We start from the raw sequence: 19,743 nt of genomic DNA on the forward strand, positions 1-19,743 counted from the left end.
TATCTTAAAGCAGTGTTCTTAAAATAGAAAGTTGAGATCTATACAAACAGAGCCAGTCTTAAGATTTTAAATATTGAGTTTCTGATCCTGGGATACAGCGTGTATGGATAATCAAAGAATAGCAGTACAGGCAATGTCCAGTTCAGAGCCTTTGAAAAACAGCTGAAGCCTCAAAGAAAAATTCAAACAAAATAGGTTTGAAAAAAATAAACAGTGGCAAGAGAAAAGCATGATACACATTATTTATCAGTGTTAATTATGGAGATCTTTACTTTGAGCAGCTGTAGTGCTGCCATGCTTTAGAGGGGGGGGTTGAAATTTGGCAGGTGATCATTAGAAGTGTGCTTTTGATTCCCATATTAAAAATGTAATAAATTAGCTATGGTTTAAGTCTGAGTAAAAATGGCAGTTTATAGGTCCCTATTGAATAATTCTTGGGTTTTGACAACTGAACTTTTAAAAATTATCTTAAGTGCCTATACTCATGAATCCCATAGCACCTAATACTGGTAAGACTGCATTTGTGATGTAGAGGGTTGCCACACACTGTTGTAAGACTGCTTCAAAGTTCCTGAGATAAGATTATAGGCAGGCATTGAAACAGTGCACTGTTGTCTTCTGCCACCTGTTCCCTTGGGGCAGTCTTCTGATATGCAGCATGGGTGGAGGAGACTCCAGAAATACATGTAGAGGGCATCAAACTGTTCAAGGAGAAAGATGTACTTTGTGTCACATTGTTTGAGGAGTCAAGAAATAAGAGTGCTAGCTGAGTGAGGAGACTGGTGCTGCGCTGGAAATTTTAGGGACTTGGATTGTAAAGGAAAGGAGCTGGAGTACAGGGAGAAGGTGACTGGCAATTACAGAAAAACAAGAGCACTCCTTCCTCCGACATGGATGTGACATGTGGAGGATGCAGGTGCAGCACCTGTGGTCAGGCCCACATCAGTAGAGAAGGTCTGTTCAGAGTATGTCCTGCTTGGAGCCAGAGCAGCACATGCTCTGTGTGTGTGTGTGTGTGTGTGTGTGTGTGTGTGTGTGTGTGTGTGTGTGTGGTGGTGGGGGGGGGGGGGAGGAGGGGAGGAGGTAATGCAGATGCCAGCATGTGCAGGCTGGAGCATGTTCAGTACAGATGGAGTCTTTGAAGAATTTAGCTGACAAACTCTTAAATGTCTTTACTGAACTAGTGCTAATTGAGAAAATTCAAAGGTTTATAGCTTGGCCAAATGTGGGTGGATTTTCAAAGAGATGGCAAAAGGCACATCCCTGAGAGCAGGGCCATCTCTTCTCCAAATGTTATGCTTCTGTTCCAAAGCATGCACTCCTCAATTAAACATAGTGTGAAACAGCATACCAATATATTTTTTAATTTCATTTTCAGAAATGGCTGAATCACTCTTGCTAAAACTTTCCAAAATAATTCAGAGTTGAGCAAACACTTTGCATACTAAATATCAATCTAGAAAATGGGATTTAGCAAAAGGAAGTGCTGTCTTACGAGAGGTGTATCTGCTCTGCCTGTAATAAATTTAATGAACAAATTTTAGGAACTCTTTCTCAGGAACTAGGAAGAGGGGGGGCTGGCAGTAAGTTACTGTATATTTGTAGCAGTGCCCATGAGGTCAGTATTTGCCTTGAAAAGCACATCTCATATTAACTAAAATGTTTCCAAGTGTTAATTCAGTACAGGTATTATCACATGTACAGAAAGGTTACTTGTGTGCTGTTGCCAAATTTAGCAAGGCTTTAGCAGTTAGTAGTGATAGCAAATCACCCAGTCACTTAAGTTGCCTCAGGGCAGCTTTAATTTGCGTACCTAACTTACTCAAAATATTTCTAACCTTTGCATTGTAGAGTCAGCATGGTTTATTCATTCAAAGTACGTACCATCCCCTCTTTCATCACCTTGAATTTGTTACTAACTTCCCATTTCATAACATACTGACCATACTGACATACTGACCTCTGAATTGTAAAAAGTTCTAGAAGATGCACAGTAGTTTTACACTCATGTTTATAAAATACATGTTTTATCACTTTTTCTGTTGTACCTGAACAAATCTAAGTTATGCAAACCCTAATTTATAGCCATCTGTATTAGAGCAATAATGCTAGTGTTGAGGCTGTAGAAGAAACATTGTGTTTTGATGTATAGTTAGAATACATACCTTTATGTTCCATCCCCCCACTCTTTTTTGCAGAAGTGGTATATAATACATTTTCCTTAGGGAGATTTAAAAGCATATTGTATTTATGATGGCTAACACCTAGAATTGTATCACTGTGGAAATGAGTAAATGAAAGTTAACTTTCCCCAAAACAAAACTCTCCTTCAGGTAATGAGTTTCAAATTAGAATTGGTATGAATATGATTGTAAATTCACAATAACTTTTACAGGTTTAATTCAGATGCAGTTGAGCTCTTCTGCATACTGGATGCCACAGACATGATCCTGAGATACTTAAAGCGTAGTGCAGAACAACAGAATGCCAAAGGTGTGCCTGAAGCTGTCAAATGCTGGTGACTTTTGGAATCTCAAAAAACTGGAAAACAGATGACCTCAAAAGCAATAGATGTCCAGTTCAATCACAGTATAATTATTATTAAATATTAAATATTACTCAATCAGTATAATCTCCAGGAAGCAGTACTTGTCTCAGGTTCCTTCATCTGTCAAATCAGAATGACAGCAGTGCTTTCCCAACTACTGTCATCAGTGTAGAATGGGAGTAAGTTCTTTGGAAAACTCAGAGATACACAGGAGCAATGAATGAGGATTAATAGGCAGGTAGCCACTTGGTATGCAGTTAACTGAATGTTTTCTTAAACTTTGCTATTGGATGCCAGAAAGTGTATGTATGGAACTCCGGCTCCTGGTTGGGGGAGGTTGGGGAGTAGGATGGGAAAGCTGTATGTGGTACAGGGGTGTGGTGCCTGGAGTTTAGGGAAAGCGGCATGCTTTTGTTCATGTACTTATACTCTTCATGTTCCAGTTTGTATTGTGCTAATAGTACTTCTTCCTAACAGAAGAATGCATGTTTATTTCGTAAGGAAGAAGGGTCTGTAGTTTTTTGTGAGGAATAGTAATGTAACTTCTGTAATCTAGTAATCTACTTCTAATAATGTAAGGCCATGTAACTTCAAGTACATTACTAACCTGAAGAAAGGCTATATGAGGTTACTAAATGGAGTTTTGAAGAAGAAAACATTCCTTACAGTTGCTCAAAAGTAGTGCAGCTTAAGGTATTTTTTACCAGCCTATAAGGTACTAGATTTAAATTGGTGTGCAGTGAAACATTTAAATATACTATAGCAAATGAAATATGGTCCAATAGGTTTTTTATGGTCTAGCCATGCCTTTTCTTTTCAATCACTAGCCTGGGGCAAACAAGTTGGCTTTAAAACATCTATTTTAGTTATGCTTTTATCACCTCTGTCTTTTAGGAAGTTTAATTTCTTTTTTCATTTCTTTTCTTTGATTAAAAAAAAAAGAGTTGAGATCTTTGAACAAGTTATTTATCTCTTATGTTTAATCTATCTGTCAATGGACATACTGCTTTAGAAGTGGTTTATATTACTAATTAATTTAATTTCACATACTGTGCTCCATGTTAACACTTCTTTCTATTATACACTATAATGTGATACAGGGCTTTCCCTCAGCAACCTTACCTTAAAGCTTTAATTGCTTTCCTCTAAGCCTCAGCTCGTGTTTGATTTATCTGATTTCTTTGTATAAAGATTCCCTGGTTTACAACGTGTACACAAGTCATTAAGATGGTGGTGATGTTTATCTAGTAAACTTACATACTGGTGGTAGTACACAACCCTTTATGAATTTATGACTGGCCAATAAGGAGAAGCATCAGAAGCTCTATTGTCTCTGTTGGGTCACTTTGTTAGTTTATGTTTAGAGTGACAACATAAGTGCTTCCACTGACTTACACAGTGAGTTGAAGGATTGATGCCTGCAGTCAAAATCTGTCATGAATTTCTAGCTTTATTTTTCTTTTTTGAGGGGAAAAGGTGAATAGATTGGAGAGGAGGAAAGGAGTAAGACAGATTGAGCATGTTTGAAGACAGTGTGGCCTTCATCTGAGATACACTGTTGTTTACATAGAGGAAAAGCTGAACCAAAATGCCAGATCCCCAAGCTATGTGAAGTTCAGAATCTGGATCCAAGTATTGCAGCTTGAAATCTCTCTGGCTCTCAAGAACCTAAATGTAGATACCACATATTAAAATGCATGAAAATGAATGATAGTAAATAATCAATGTAGAGTGGGAAATCTGGTCCTTTGATCTGTCAGGTTTCGTCACATAACACAAGCATAAGGACATATGGTATTTTAAAGTTGCATTTGAAAAGATGCCTACGCTGACTTTTATCCTTATTTACAAATAGTCAGCAATAAAGGCTGTAATCTTGCAGATACCACTATGGATGTGCAGAGTTGTTCTCAAACAGAGTTCACTTTAGGATTGGGATGTGATTAATTTGACTAGGAAATGATTAGAAAAAGCAAATATGTGTTTCAATGCATTAGGTGATCCCAACATTACAGCTCTTAAGCAAAAAAAAAAAAAAAAAGAAAAAAAAAAAGGGTAGATGTATTTTTCTCTCCAGGTTTGTTTCACATCCAGAAAGCTGTATTGTTCCTGCAAAATCTCTTCATTTGCTATTTCATTGTTACATTTACTTCCCACTCATTAAAGCTCCATCCTGCTTTCCTTACATATGGATTACATTTATTGGCTCCAGTGAAAACTAATTGCACATGAAACTAAAGGATTCAAATTAGGATTACGAATATATGACCACATGGAAAAGAAAGCATGAAATATTCTAATTCTTTTTAGATGCAAAGCAACTTATGAACAAAACCCGTTGTGGCTGATTCTCACAAGCTTAAAGCATTGTGAAGGAAAAATTAAAATGGGCAAGGCTAATTAATTTGGAAAAATCCATTGTTAATACGATGTTTTCAGTTCTCCTGGATACTACTCTCATGACATTTGATGTCCTTCCAAAGACCCATCCCCATTGTAAACATCTTTTTTCTTCCCTCTAAGAATCTAAACTTTGTTTTAAAATGAAGTAAATTCCTAGACCTTGTAAGTATAAAGTTCAGAAGTTTGACTTGCATGTTTCTTAGCTGTTAAAGACAAATAAAAATCAGATGGGTTTCGTTTGTAAGAACTTTTCTAAAGCTTCTTGATTTTTAACTTTTTTTGATCTCTGATCTTGCATTTGTTTTGGACATAGGGAGGGGTAAGTGGAGAAGAGCTTGTATGACTTTTTGGTGTTTGGGATCAGCAAGGGGTGAGTTGCTGCATGACCATTCTGGAGCCTCTTTAAAAATGGCTTCCTGTACACTGGAAGAAATAGCATCAACTGGTGAATGGTTTCATTATGAAACAGTAATCAGAAGATGTGACAAAAGATTCAAGCTCTCTCAGCTAGCTCTGGCAGAGCTTGTGTCTCTGTCAAGTAGCTGAAAAGTGCTCCTGTCATATTCTGAGGAGGGGAGCTGGGCTGCAGAGACCCTTGTCCCTCAGCCACATGATCCCACTGGCAATGTCTACTGTTGCCGAGGGCTCCATTGACTTGAGCCAATCTCAGTACCATTTCCAGGTTGAACGTACAGGATTGGGCCCTTGGATGGTAGATGTAGGGCTCTGGAAGACCAGCTTTTACTGCTCATATGTTTGGCAGGCAGATTTGATAATCAGTGCTGTTCTAGAACCTTACACCATCTCAGTGAATATAAATTGGTGGTGTAAAGCAAATGGGCAACTGGCATGAAGCCAAACACGGATGGGAGCGAAGATGGTTTATTGTTGAGGGGGCAGCCCGGTGTTCCACAGCAGAGCTTTCTGTTCACAACAGCTCTGTGGAACTGCTGAGTTCGAGTGTGGCCTCTGAAGTGTATGAAATAATAACAGTTTTATTTCTCCTGACACAAGCACGGAAGCTGTTTGCTGCCACCTCAGAACTGTTACCCTGCAATGCAAAAGTACCAACAAGGCAGGCTGGATGCAATGTTATTATAAACAGTGCCGCAGTAAACTTCAGGAAAAGCCCATTATACGGTGATAGCCTGTTTGTCAGGAGAAAAGTTCACTAACGTATATGGAAGCAGAGCTCCTTATTCACTGATTTCTGAGTCTACTTTGTTGACTTTTACCTTTATTTACTATGCAGGTGCTTCTGAGAATAACCTTGAAAAACAAAAAACTACAGAAGGCCACATACTTTGCTAGTTTAAAGTGGCAGAGAAATGGTGTCAGTTCAATGTTATGGTCCAGTGTTTATAATTGCTTTTTAATATTTTGGATTTTGGAGGGGTATGTTAGGAAGTGTGTTTTCTCGTTCGCTGCTGTTTTGTCACTGTAAATCACTCAATAAAAGGTATATTAAAAAAATGCAATGAACAATGAAAGCAGGAAAATATGAACACACATATGCAGTAGAAGTAAATTCCATTTTAAATGTAATTTGTGCTCATATAATAAATTATAGTGATATGAGATGAGAATTTCAATGAAGCCCCAGGAAGTTTGGCACCCATTTCGTATTTTCTTTTGATGGGATTAGCACCCCTAAACATAAAAACTTATTTGAAAATCAGTCATAATGTCCCTCCTTCCAAAGTGCCCTAATTCTTTCTGTTTATTTGTTTGATTGTTCCAGGAATTGTTTTATGCTCAACAGAAATACAAGTACTGTATTCTGTAGTAGAAATATCTTCATTCATTCATATATCTTCATTGTTTTCCTTAGGAATCTTAGAGTTTGACCACTATTCCTGTGCTTTTAAAAATCCAATTGCTATTTTAGATGTCTTGATGCAGAAATCTACTGTTATGTTCTGTAAGATCACCTCTGGACACTGTTGCAAACTCTGCATTTTTATTCTTCTATGCCTTTGGTCAGGCACTAGGTGTTTCTAGGCCTCTATTTCTCCACCCCAAAAATGGATAACTTCTTTTTTCCTATCCTTTTCCAAGGAGTGGTGGTGTTTTACTTGATTGCATTTCCTAGCAATCATGAAGCATTCTGAGACCCATGTCTGAAAAGTATTCTAAATATGCAAAAGTATTAATGGGCAAGCTGATTTACAAGCTAGCAGATTAATATAGTACAAGCCTTTTGTAGTGCTATGGAGCACTTAGAAACTTTCTTCTGAATTCCAGTACCATCTGAAAATTCAAAATTCTGTGAAGGAGATCTGCCAACTTTGCCACTATATACTAGCAAAAAAGCGGAAGTAACTCAGGGTTTTTTTTTTTTTTTTAATTAAAAAAAAGAGCCAACATTTTGATAAAGAAATCATTGTTTGTAAAAAGCAGGTATGTTATGCAAATCAAGTGATTTACTAAGAATCAATTCTTCCAATAACTAGATGAGCCAATTCCAACTGTATCTGGAAAGCCAAGAAAACAGCATATAGATTAAGTTTACTCAAAACTTTTGTTCCTGCATTATTTAAGAGATGCAAATTGCACCATTTTATATTGTTTATGAATAAAGGCCAAACTTCCTTCTTCACCCCCATCTACGATACAGGCATTAGAAATTAGAACTACAGAATGCAGTAGATAACCATATTTGACTTGATAGCTTCTTCTATATCACAGAACAAGGTCGTGACAGCTTTCTGTGACTTCAGTTTGGGACAAGTGACCTCCTGTCTTGCCAACAGACTTAGTCACGAACATGCCTCTAATGAATGTACAAACATGCAAAATATGAACCTTTCAAAGCCAAAACAGTAATTGGAAAAGGATGCCATCATTGCTACATGGAATGAATGGAAGGTAGCAAGTTAGGTTATAAGAGTTCTGTCTTCAGTTTGCAGGAGAGGATATATTTATCTCATTCAGTTAAAACTAGCATAGAAAATTAATTCATAAAACATCTAGTTAGATTTCAGATTCATAAAATTTTAATAAATGCATTTAAAATAATGTATAAGGATGGATGAGCTGATTCACCTGCTTTTCACTGTGGAAATCCCACATCCACTTCAAAAATTGTCGTGGGCAGGAGCATACTATCAGTGTATGTGTTTACTATGGAGGTCCATATCTTGTACTCACCTTCAGAATTCTGTTCACCTGTGGGTGATATGTCTCCTTTGCAATAAGGAAGATCTCAGTTTGTTTCTCCCTGCTTGATTTTAGGAAATTAACAATTATACAGTTGTCATCTAATCTGAAAATTACAGAATAATTCCTGTTTTGAACACTATGTCTGAATCTCAGTCTCCACTTGGGCAGGACACATGGTGTGAGAGACAGCTGCTAAAAACTGTGCAGCTATTACAGTGTGTCAGTTTATAAGCCGCGAAGTGTATGTACCAGCTCACAGATTGTTGGTAGGAGTGTGGTACTCTGTTATAAATATATTTTATTGATTTTAAGAAGATTTTATTAAAAGGCTACCCTGAAGAAGCAGGCAGTAAAAGATCAAGTAAATTACTTGGCTTTCATTTTAGGTCATCTAATCTCCTAAGGGTTTATGGGGACTCCACAGGCTCCCAGAACACTGACACATGTTAGTCTTGCTTTGTAATAGCAGATAGTTGTGCACTGGTTGTTCAGCAAGATGGCGGTAATCCAATGTATGTGAAAGAATCAACAGGCTTTGATAAGATCAGACTTTAAACATATTTAATTGTAAATACAAATGCTAATGAACACCTTCACAATTTCTCAAAAGCAATTAAATACATTGTATGCATAACTATTACTGAAATCAGGTGAATTAACAGCCTAACTCCTGTTCTCTTGTGACATGCTTGCCTGCATCTTTGGATGCTGAAAAGTTTCTGTGGTGACACTGAATACTTTCTTCTATTCAAATTAGAATCACAGTGTAATCTAGGTTGGAAAAATCTTCAAGATTATTACCAAGTCCAACCATCAACCTGACCCACTGAGTCCCACCACTATACCATGTACCTTTGAGCCATGATCACACATCTCTTAAATAAAACTAAATGAAAAGCAGCTCAGGCACCTATCACACAACAAAACAGTGCACCCTTTTGAGGGAAGCATGTTGGATCAAAGCCTTGTCATGTGGAAATATTATACATTCTCTTAACTTTTTCTACAAATGCTTGTAAAATGTTACAGATCTATGATGGTTGTTACTACCTACTATTTCCTAAGTATGTATATACATACTTGTGTGTGTATATGTGTTTTATGCTGCTTCTTTTTCCAGCCCTTGGAAATTGGTGTGTTGTGTTCAGTTCCACTCCCCAGCTCTACTTACAGCCTGCCACTTATCTCACAGGCCTCAGTCCCTCCTGCCCCTCACGTTCCCAGCACCCGCACATCTTGTTTGAGAGACGTTGCCCACTCCCCAGCCAGCCTGTAGTAAAAGACCTTCCCTGGTGTTAACTTCCCTGCACCAAGATGTCTTGCTAAATCCTATTCCAAAATGAACTGTCTTGCTGCGCTAACATCCTCTTTACTCCCTACCTTAAAAGCAACTTGCAGAATTCCTTTTCTGCATACTTGTTTACCCTCTCACTCCATATACCTGAGCTGTTTTTCACAGGCTGATGAAACTTAAATGTGATCATACTTGTGCCATACATTAGAGAGTCACATACATTAATAAATGCTTTCAAGTCAGACATTCTTGGAGACCTTAATTCCTGTTAGGCCTGTGTTCTGTTGTCCCTTGTCCAAGTCAATTTCAGTTTAGTGCCCTCCAAGCCCACTCCAAAGATTTAAACCTCATCACTTCTCTAATCCTTGCAAAAATGACCACTAGTTTGATAATTCAGTACTGGCTACTGATATAACCTGCTTACTTCCCATAACCTGTTAAAATCTGGCCAGATTCTATTCTCATCAAAGAGGCAAAGCACTAGCTCTTGCCTTTCTCAGGAATTTCAAAATCCTGTGCGCAGGTTGTCACTGTAGACATAACCAGCTTGTGCAGGGCTTGAAATCAAGGAGAGGACTTTTTGGGAAGAAGATGACTATACATACTTTTCTCCTGCTCTCTCTGGGACAACAACAAAACACGATCCATGAGAAAGTGGATATCCTTTTAGGAATCAAGCAAAAGTTTTCCATTGCAGAATTTTCTTTTTGAAATGTTTGTAAATCTGTGTAAATTCACAACTCAGGGTTTGTCTTTGAGGTTTTGAGTTCAGCCTTAATGTGAGACTTAGCATAAGCCACAGCAGTTTCACCTAGCTGCCACATGAAAACAGCAATTGTAATGCTACACCTAGAAGTCTTACAAGGTTTGCCAGAATTTGAACTCATCAAATCTGGCCTTAACTGTGGGCACTTCAGGGTTTTGTTATTAACATGATGTCTCGTTACTACAGAAGTTATTGCAGATGTTGCTTTTGCTTTGCAAATTCGTTATGTATATATAACCAGCTAAGTACGAATTAAATTATGTATGTTAAACATTAAAGCATAACTCCTTATTTTGCGATGACTAGTTTTCTTTCCTTTTAGTAGGTCATGAATATTTTCTGGCAAGATATGTCACTAGCTTATAACTTCATTAAGCTGCAGACCATACCTTACCCTTTCACTAGATCCCTGAAAAGAACTTTTGTGCGTGCCAAACAGATATCCACTTGGTCTGTGGCTCTTGAAAGGTAAATTGCCAAGTTCCAGCAAGCAAATTAAGAGGTGCAATAAGAGCTGGCTGTTGCATTCTATCAAATCCTGCCACTGAATGTGCTGAAAAGCTTGCCCAGAGCCATGGCCTCACATATTTACGGTATGAATGGGAGACTCTTGGAGCTATGTATTGCCATAGTTCCCATTTCTTTTGTAATAAACCAGCTCAGCAGATGTAGCTTAGGTAAAAGGGAAATTCAAAGTCTCCTACTTAAAGAATACCAAAACAAAGTTCTCTCTCTGGTCCTCTGTCTATGAGCCAGACTTAGAGCCAAACCTTCCTTGAACTGATTGTTTTTTTCTCTACATAACCCAATGAAACTCAAAGGGTTCTCACATGGAAGGAAGTGCTGTGCAATAGTACTGAGAGTATTACTGCTAGGACATGACACAAAGTGTGTTTTAAAAAAAAAAATCTAACTTTTAGTTTCTAATATGACACAGATTAAATCATTATATTGGTTTGCCAAGTCATTTGTATCATTCTCCTGGATTAAATTTGAATGCTGAAGAAAGCAGTTCTGAGTAGCATAGATTCTATTTAATGATAGATGTATTGCAGTTTTGCACTATTGATACCTAATTCACATTAAATGCAGAATAGTTTTTAATCTCCATACTTGTGACTTTACTTGTGCCTACAGTCTTTAGACTTCAGAGTATTTAGTATAACATTTATGATCAAATTAGCCCTGTCTACTCTACCTGTGTATTAAAATCAAAAATACAACATAAGGCATTAAACTCTGTTGATTTTATTTAGCCTGGTGGGTGCATAGTAGCTCTACATTAAATCAGAAGCAGAAGATCAGACTGAGATTTACAAAGCAGCAGAAGATGAAGAATTGTGAATTAAATTAGAAACCCCTAACAAAGACTGTTAAACTATGGTCCAGTAAGGTGAAGGCAAGGGATATAATGATAAATGGTTTTGTGCCTGTTGATACTTAGTCATGTATTAAATTAAGATGTTTCAGAAAAAAATAATTGCATATTTCTGCACCATTTTTGCACAATATACTAACAGCATCTGCTTTTTAAGAAAAAAAAAAAAAAGGCCTTGTATATTAATCAGTAAAGCCTAATAAATTTACTGTCTGGTTCCCACTGAAGTCCGCTGAGATGTTCTGTTGCCTTTGTAGGGCAGTAGGTTGGCCCTCTAGCATACCTTTCATGCTTAACAGTGCATAAATCTTTTGTATTTCTAGCTTTATCTGATATTGTTGCTTAACTTGATTACATATGAAAGTAAGAAGAGTCTCCTCACTAGTCATCTTAACCATTGCTTGTTGTTACTTGTTTATGAGATATTTTTCTACTGGATAGTCTTTAATCTGAAATTATATCAAGCCTCTGTAATAAAACTGAAAGAGATAGTATCTATGGCATTTCCATTCCTCTGCTCTGGTGATAACATTATTTAACAACGCTAGCAAGTTAATTAAGAAAGACCTTGCTGTCATAAATTCATGTTGCTTTCCTCATCACATTAAGCTTTTCAGTGTATTGCTGAGGTTCAGAAAACTGTTCCAGACATTCAACAGGGGATAATTCACTAAACAGTCCACAATACGTTATGTATTCTTTTACAAGATGGAGGATTATCTAACACTCTACCTCTTCTGAAGTTTTGTGTGTCTGATTAATCTTCAATCTTCCTTTTCTTTGAAATCATTGAGAACAAAAATCAGTTTCTTGGGCATTTAAGGGATCTAATCTTTTCATAGCCATGTTTGTTCTTGTCTACATATTATATAATCCTACTTCTGTGTATCCTGGAATCCTTGATTTATGTAGATCTTTATCCCAGCTAACAGAAGTCAGCTACTGAATGAAAGTACCAGCTCCTTGTTCATTATCTTTCACAGTGGACATATTTTTTTTCTCCCTATCAATGGTAAATCCTGTCTATGGAGCAGAAAAAATGAAATTGAACTTTATCTTTATGACTTTGTGAACCTTGTATTCTTTCATGATGCATTTGAAAACTGTTTTCTGTAAAAGTTTGGTTTATGGCAATCAAAAAGGAAGCAGCTTCGGCAGGCCAGATAGAGGTTCGAATTCAATTAAATCAGCCCTGTAGGAAGTGATTTCCTGGGTATATTGCAAGGCAGAGCACTGAGATTGTTTGGGAATAGATTTGTGAAAATCCTTATGTGGTCCTGAACTTTTCAAACACAGAATCTGAGGTTCTTCAGTTTATCCAGTCATGAAAAAAATGTAGTCAGTGAGATGACTGAACTTTCACAGACAGCTGTAACTGTTCTGTGTGGATACCACCATTTAATATTTGATGCTAGTTCTATTCCTAAATGTGTCCATATGACTCACAAATTCCTACTCCAAACTGGAAAGGCTAAGTGAAAAGATATGACATTAAATTATCTTCTGCCTCAGCCAGAGCTAGCAGTCTAGATGGACCTGAAAAAGGTCTTGGGGATGTATATGCTCTAGATTGAAGAACTGTCAAATATTAGGAGCTGAAATTCATAGCGATTGTAGGGTTTGGAGTATGTTAAATCAAAACAAGTAACTACATAGGGTTAAGAATGGTATATAGGGTTAAGAATTGGCTGATTGGGCCAATCTTTAGAATAAACCAATGTTTTTTATGAGCTTGTCAGCAAGTAAAGTTTCAAATCTGGGAGAAAGGAAAAATCTGGGGCTTATCTAAAAGTTTAATTCTATTACTTCATTGAAAGGGGCCCAGATCTGCATCTTGATATTAATGAAAGGAACATCATTTTAAGTGCTACTGATTATTTTCTTGGCTTGCATTAAGTAAGTTATTCTCACCCCTTTTTTGCTCTAGCTCTCTCTTAAGGGATTAATGAAGCAGAACTTGTTGAGATAATTAATTTTGAATAAGAGGAAAACTATTTAGAATTATCACGTCTGTCTTATACTGTAATTTTGCTCATCGTTTTAGGACTGTCCCTGTAGATTTTTTACTTTAGCATTTATAGCCTGATGGGGCTTTTTTGTTTGTTTTTTGGGGGGTTGTTTTTATTATTTTGTTATTGTTTTGGCTTACATCACTATTGAGTTTTCTTCACCAATGTTGATTGGTTTGTGGTTTGAAAGATTTTCTGTGTTGACTTCATTACAGATTTGGGTCTTCAACTGGTGTCTCAAATTTTTGTCTTTGTTGTGGTATAAAAATTTATTCCACAAATGCATTCTATGTTGCTTTTTGAGTCCTTTTCTACCATTGTAAAATATTACATAATACTCTTCAATATTTAATGCAGATTTTATATTTCTCAAGATTAAAGCAATGTTTCTCTATGTTTACTAAAAAGTTATTTCTTAAATAACACTCCAAATCAAATTCTGAAGATAATAATGGCAAAACTCTCCCTGGCTTCAGTGGAAATAGAATTTCATATCCAACTATCTAGGAGATAACATACAATACCTAGGAGAAGAAAATCACAGTAATATTATGTTTGGTTTTATTACTAAGCATTGTGCTTTATGCCTGAAGACTGATCTGGAAACTATTTTTCAATATCACTGTCCCTCTCTCCAGTACTTCCTGGTTATCTAAGATGCATTTTTGAAATCTTTCATGTCAATTCATCTTTTCCATAGCTTCCAAATATACCTCTTTTCAATCTGTGGGCAAAATTTAAGTCTAACTTTGAGTGTCTCTCTCTTCTGCAATTCATTCTGTCATGCACAACTGCAACAGAACTGTTTCCAGTTACTTCAGTTAACTTCACAGTTCTCTTATTAGCTACCTTAATATTTTCCTATGGAGCACTCATTCTTACACTTTCTTTTTTAATTTGTTTTTAATTAGTTACTTACTACAAAGTACATCATTAAATTTACTACCATCCACATCAGACATTCTTTCACTGTAAATTTTCTCCATAGATTCTTTTCTACATTTGTCTGTCAGATCATCTTATTATTTATTCTGCTTTCAGGGCACTCACTACCTAAAAATTCTAAATGGAAATATCGGACAGAAAGTGCCTGTTTATGCTAACTTATCAAATCCCTGAAATATATGATAGCTTTGCTGGAAATTGGGACAGTAGTATCATGTTAACATTTACACCAGAAACCTGCATTTGTTCCAGGAAATAGAGCAAAACTGAGTTTGAGGAGTGCTAATGTTCATTGTCACTCTTCTTTTCCATGTGAATACTCACTATTTTCAAAACCATTGTACAGATCATTAATCATCATTTTAATTTTTTGAGGGAAATTTTTGTGAAAAACTATTTTGCAAAAGATTACAAAATGTTTTTCTTCTTGTAAGACTGGAGACTTTGGCTCTCTGTCATTGTTCTGTTTCATATACAATGGAATTTTTTTTTTTTTTTACCACAGTACTGCTTGATATTACTTGATTAATCATTCTTCTATCCTTCTTCCCTTCCTTAGAACATCTTTTTTTTTTTTTTTTTCCTTTAAATGTGCTTCACAAGCTTTCATTCTGCAATCCACACAGCTGGTCATCTTTCTTTTTTGTTGTGTCTAAAAGCAGCCATATGTCATCAACAACCCTCTCATGTATATTGAACTTCCTTAGCACATCAGCTTGTCTCTTTGAATGTGTTACCTGATGTCTTTAAAATGGCAAAACATAGGAAAGTGGGTCCTCCTGATCCTTTGTTTATCAGACCAGCAAGAGCTACGAATATTGTAGAGTTAGCATTTATGCCCTTTGGCCATATTTATTCTAGCTTTGCTTTTTATTATTCTTTGTTTCAGCTCAACTAGCAGGATATGATTCAAATCAGCTCTATACAGTAAAGTAGCAAGTATGCCTATCCTTTATCAGTAGGGAAAAACCAGGGCCACTGAACACTGGTGTTTGGTGTTACAGCAGCCACAACTGCTGCAATTCTCCAGCTCTGTCCATCTAGGTGCTTTATTTGGTGCTCACCGTTTTTAGTATGGCTGGTCACAGCACAACAGTCTCTCCACTGCAAATGTTAGCATCAGTGCTTGAGTGCCATTACAGCATGTCTGGTAGGATATATGTGTAATAGCAGCAAAGGAGATTGACCAAAGAAGAAAGATCCACTGGAAATTTGACAAGCTTTAGGTTCAGGTGGTGCTCATAATTTCTTCTAAAATAAGTTTAGAAACCTTGGTTTTGCAGTTCAGTATGTGAAAGTCTCTTTTCTTCACTGTTTGATGTGATTGTCTAGTTAAGAGATTGAAATGCTTTGGGTGTTATGAGATGAGTTGTATCTCAGGCGGCTAGGACTGCAATTTAAATGGACTCCCTAACAACACGTAGAGAAATGTGATTTTTGTTACTGTTGAATTTTGAAACTACTGGAATGCAAGTAGTTTCTCTCCTTTCTAAATGAGTTGCGGTCATCAGAAAAGCATCCATTTTGGAGCTCCATCACGTCTGGAGCACAGTCTTATCATCTGGAGATAGAGAATTGGCTTTTTGCAGCACTGGTATTTGGCCATCCAGTAACACTGGAGAGTTCATGAGATACCCATGGTTACCTTGGTAATAAAGTGATGAGATATACTCAGTAGAAGGGTTTTTTTTTGGAGGTGGTGAGATTTTCAAAGCTCTTTCTTTTTTTTTAATGAGCATTAACTCATTTGTTACTGAGATTCATTTTTAAACAGGTAACTATGGAATGCTTTTAATAGGCTGAGAAAAGTTAGCAGATGTCAGTGTGTACTTTAATCTTGCCATTTGTAACAACCTATGGCATTTTGTATTCATTATGCTTTTTAAGGGCAAATAATTTAGATTCTTTCACCTTCTGATGATAAACTCCCTTTTGTGTTCCTTCTTCTGAAGTCGGTTTTCTAAATAAGAAAATAAACAAATCTTGTGTGAAATGTTATCATCAGCCTGAGTAAAATTAACTGCATACACATACCCCCAAGCCTCAAATCAGATCCAACTACGTTGGACATGCACTGCACTTAAAGGCCACTGTTTACTATTGTTTCATTTATTGGAAACAAATTGGAAACAAATATTTATGCAGGGAAAAAAAAAAAAAGGCTTTATAATTACATGGAAGTACAGTTAAGTAGCTTAAAATATTACCTTTACATTTGCTATAGATTTGGCAGAGTTTTTGTCAAGAAATCATGCTCCTTTGGTGTTCAGAGCTCTTTGGCACCCTTCTCCAGTACGTACCTGTGTACTTAAGGCTGTAATGACACTAATCTGCAGGAGGTTCAGAACGATTCAGAAACCATGTAAAGCTGTGACCTGTACCTTTAATTCATTTCAGCCAGTTCCACGCTGATGAAGTGATCTATCATCATTGCTACCATATTATAGCATGTGTTCCTACAAGAAAGTTCAGACACTGCAGGGGTGACCAGACTAACATCGCCTGGCATCCAGCAGTGCGCAGACTAAACTGTAGTTTTAGATAGAGAATATGGAAACTGACAACAAATTATTACTTGCGGTCTTTTTCCAGTTTTCAAGTGCAAACACACCAAAGTCTATTTTAAATCTGAGCCAGTCAGACATTTAGTAATATAGATCAAAGAAGAAATGAAGGCCTCCCATGCTTATTATTTCAATATGATGTCTGTTCTAATAAAGTGTAAGAATGCCTCTGATAGACTAACTAGTAGGAATTTTCTGGTTCTGTAGTTTAGCCTTAAATATATACATATATTTGTAAATTAATCAGAAACATATTGTGGTGGTTTCAGTTCCTCAGAAAGCTGATTGTTTTCAATCCTTTCTTTAATCTTAGAAATATGGTGGCAGCCTGCCAGAACACTTTCAGATAAACAGTCCACTTCACATTTAAAAGCTGTAGAATCACCGATGTTGAAGGGGAAAAAAAAAACAGAAAACACCAGTTCTTTCTCTCTTCCCCAAAATGTAGAACATTTTTAAAATAGGTTAGTTGTTATGCTATTGTCCTTCATTCTTAATTAGAAATAATAAAAGCCATCTGTGCAAGGTGAATTTTGATAAAATCTCGGCTTTTAAGTGTTTGTTGATCTTGTGTGTACCAATTTTCAGATGTCTTAATAGCTCCAGGATGGCTATCACACTGAGTATACTCACTGATTTCCATCCTGCTCTGTGCTGTTGGATGTGGTTTATGTGTGGTTATTTCACCTGAAATTAAAAAAACACCATACTATTCCTCCCAGTGCAACAGCTATTGAATGGGATGGAACTGTTTCCATTTGGAAGAGTTTTTTCATAACGCTGTCTCCTCCCTGGGAAGAGGCTGGGATAAAACACAGTTGAAGTGAGGAGTTGTTTTATGTGAATTGCACGCTGGACAGCATTTCTGTTGCTGCTTTCAGTGACAGGTTTTTCTGCTGTCTCTTCTCAGCCAGGCTGAGGGGCCCATGCTCAAGATCCTCCTTGATGGAAGTGCACTCCCCAGTCAAAAAAGAGAAGGCTCAGAAGTTACTGTACTGCAGCCTGGAAATGGAATACAGGGTTTCTTTTCTTTCAACCTGTGTTTTCAGTCAATTAAAATTTGTACTCAAAGCTTTTCAGTTTGAAGCCACCCTGTGTCTGTGATGAGCAATCCTTCTTGTTTGTGCAGTCATTCATTATCTCCATTACCAAGAGGAGAATAGAGGACAATTACATTGTTTGGACGAATCAGAGTGTTAGGAGGAGTATTTATCATGGTGGCAGAGTGCAGCACCTGACAGCAAACGATTGATGGCCAGGAATGAGTGTGAGTGGCCAAAGCAGCCTCATATGATGCAAATTACTGACTGTGGATTCCAATTTATCCTGTTCATTTTTCTTGCCTTTGCTGAAGACTATTAGTGGTTTTTGAAGCAGTGAAGGGGTCATTACTAATGTGGGCTCGAAGCAGGAGGGGGAAGGAGGGGAAAAGCCTTCTGTAATTACACAGCCTTCAAGAAAAGGCTGTGGGCCTAGCCAAAAAAGTGTCAACACTTAGCAATCAGCAAAATTTATTTTCATTTTATCCTTAACCCATATTAACTCAACATTATCATCTTTCTTTGTTAATATTTGCAGAATATTAAAAGCTTGACTTCTATATTAATACAGATCTGCTTAACCCTTTTTGCTATGATGTTGCTTTGCTAAATGTCAGTTTGTCAATGGCATTAAACAGTGCCTGCTTTTAAAAAAGTGTAGATAATGAAAAATTAAGTATTCAACACTCTAAAAAAAGTAATTCCAGATGACTGATTATTTGTATCATTTACAAAATAGTAGGTAAGGGTTTAGAAACATATGAGAAAATATTTGTTGAAGCAGAGGTATGAGAGGTTTCTGTATTAAAATGTAACATCAGCACAGAAGAAAATGATATTGATTTTGGGTGTTTGAGTGTTGAGATCTGTAAGCAGCATCAAAAAACTCGAAAGTTTCATTTTGCTGTATAATGAATGATGTACATTTAAAACATATGCATATTTAATTTAATGCCTATTCAAACCTTACTTACGCAGTTCTCTGGGGGTTATACGTGAATTAATGATCCTCCAAAGCCTCTCCTGCCTATCACAATTGAACATATTGATTATGCGCATAGGAGGTGTATAAGTTTTCCCCAAAAATCTCTTTTTGAAGAAAAGAGAGGAAAACAGGGAGGCAGGAAATATGTTTAAACATGTTTATTTTTTCATCTGAAAGTTAAACTTGAAGCCACCCTTTTCTGCCCTTAGTAGTGTAGTTGGTAAGCATCAAGTAATCCACTCCTTGCTCCATAAAAGGTTGAACACGCATATTGGCAATAAACAGTAGAGTAATTGAATTGGTTGTCATGACTCCTAAGAACCGGTCCTGAACATATTGTTCCTACAACTTTAAAATCTATACATTCAGTATCTTCCATTCTGCTAAACTGGTGCTACTCTGTCCTTTATGGCAGAGAAAGTAAAAGTACTAAAGCACAACTGCCAATTATTTCTCAGGAATATTTTTTCTATTTTTTTCTGTATAATAAGACCACGGGATGAACTTGAAACATGCTGTGGTTCTCTTGTAACATTTGAATTCACCCAGAGTTTTCTGCCCTGTTCTTTTGCAAATGAGTTGAGTTTGAGAAATAAGAAATCTGTAAAGGCACATTTACATAGAGGATACCACTTAATGATGCATCTTT

The 19,743-nt window shown here is 36.7% G+C and overlaps 1 protein-coding gene across 5 annotated transcripts in view; it reads left to right on the forward strand.

Annotated features, from left to right (window-relative positions):
* Positions 1-19,743, forward strand: part of MEIS2 (Meis homeobox 2) — a 167,858-nt gene that overhangs the window by 87,095 nt on the left and 61,020 nt on the right. The gene's annotated exons all lie outside the window — the stretch shown is intronic.

This window comes from Centrocercus urophasianus, unplaced genomic scaffold (assembly GCF_019232065.1).
Source record: "Centrocercus urophasianus isolate 14NV4802_14NV808 unplaced genomic scaffold, USGS_Curo_1.0 seq_14, whole genome shotgun sequence".
Classification (NCBI taxonomy): domain Eukaryota; kingdom Metazoa; phylum Chordata; class Aves; order Galliformes; family Phasianidae; genus Centrocercus; species Centrocercus urophasianus.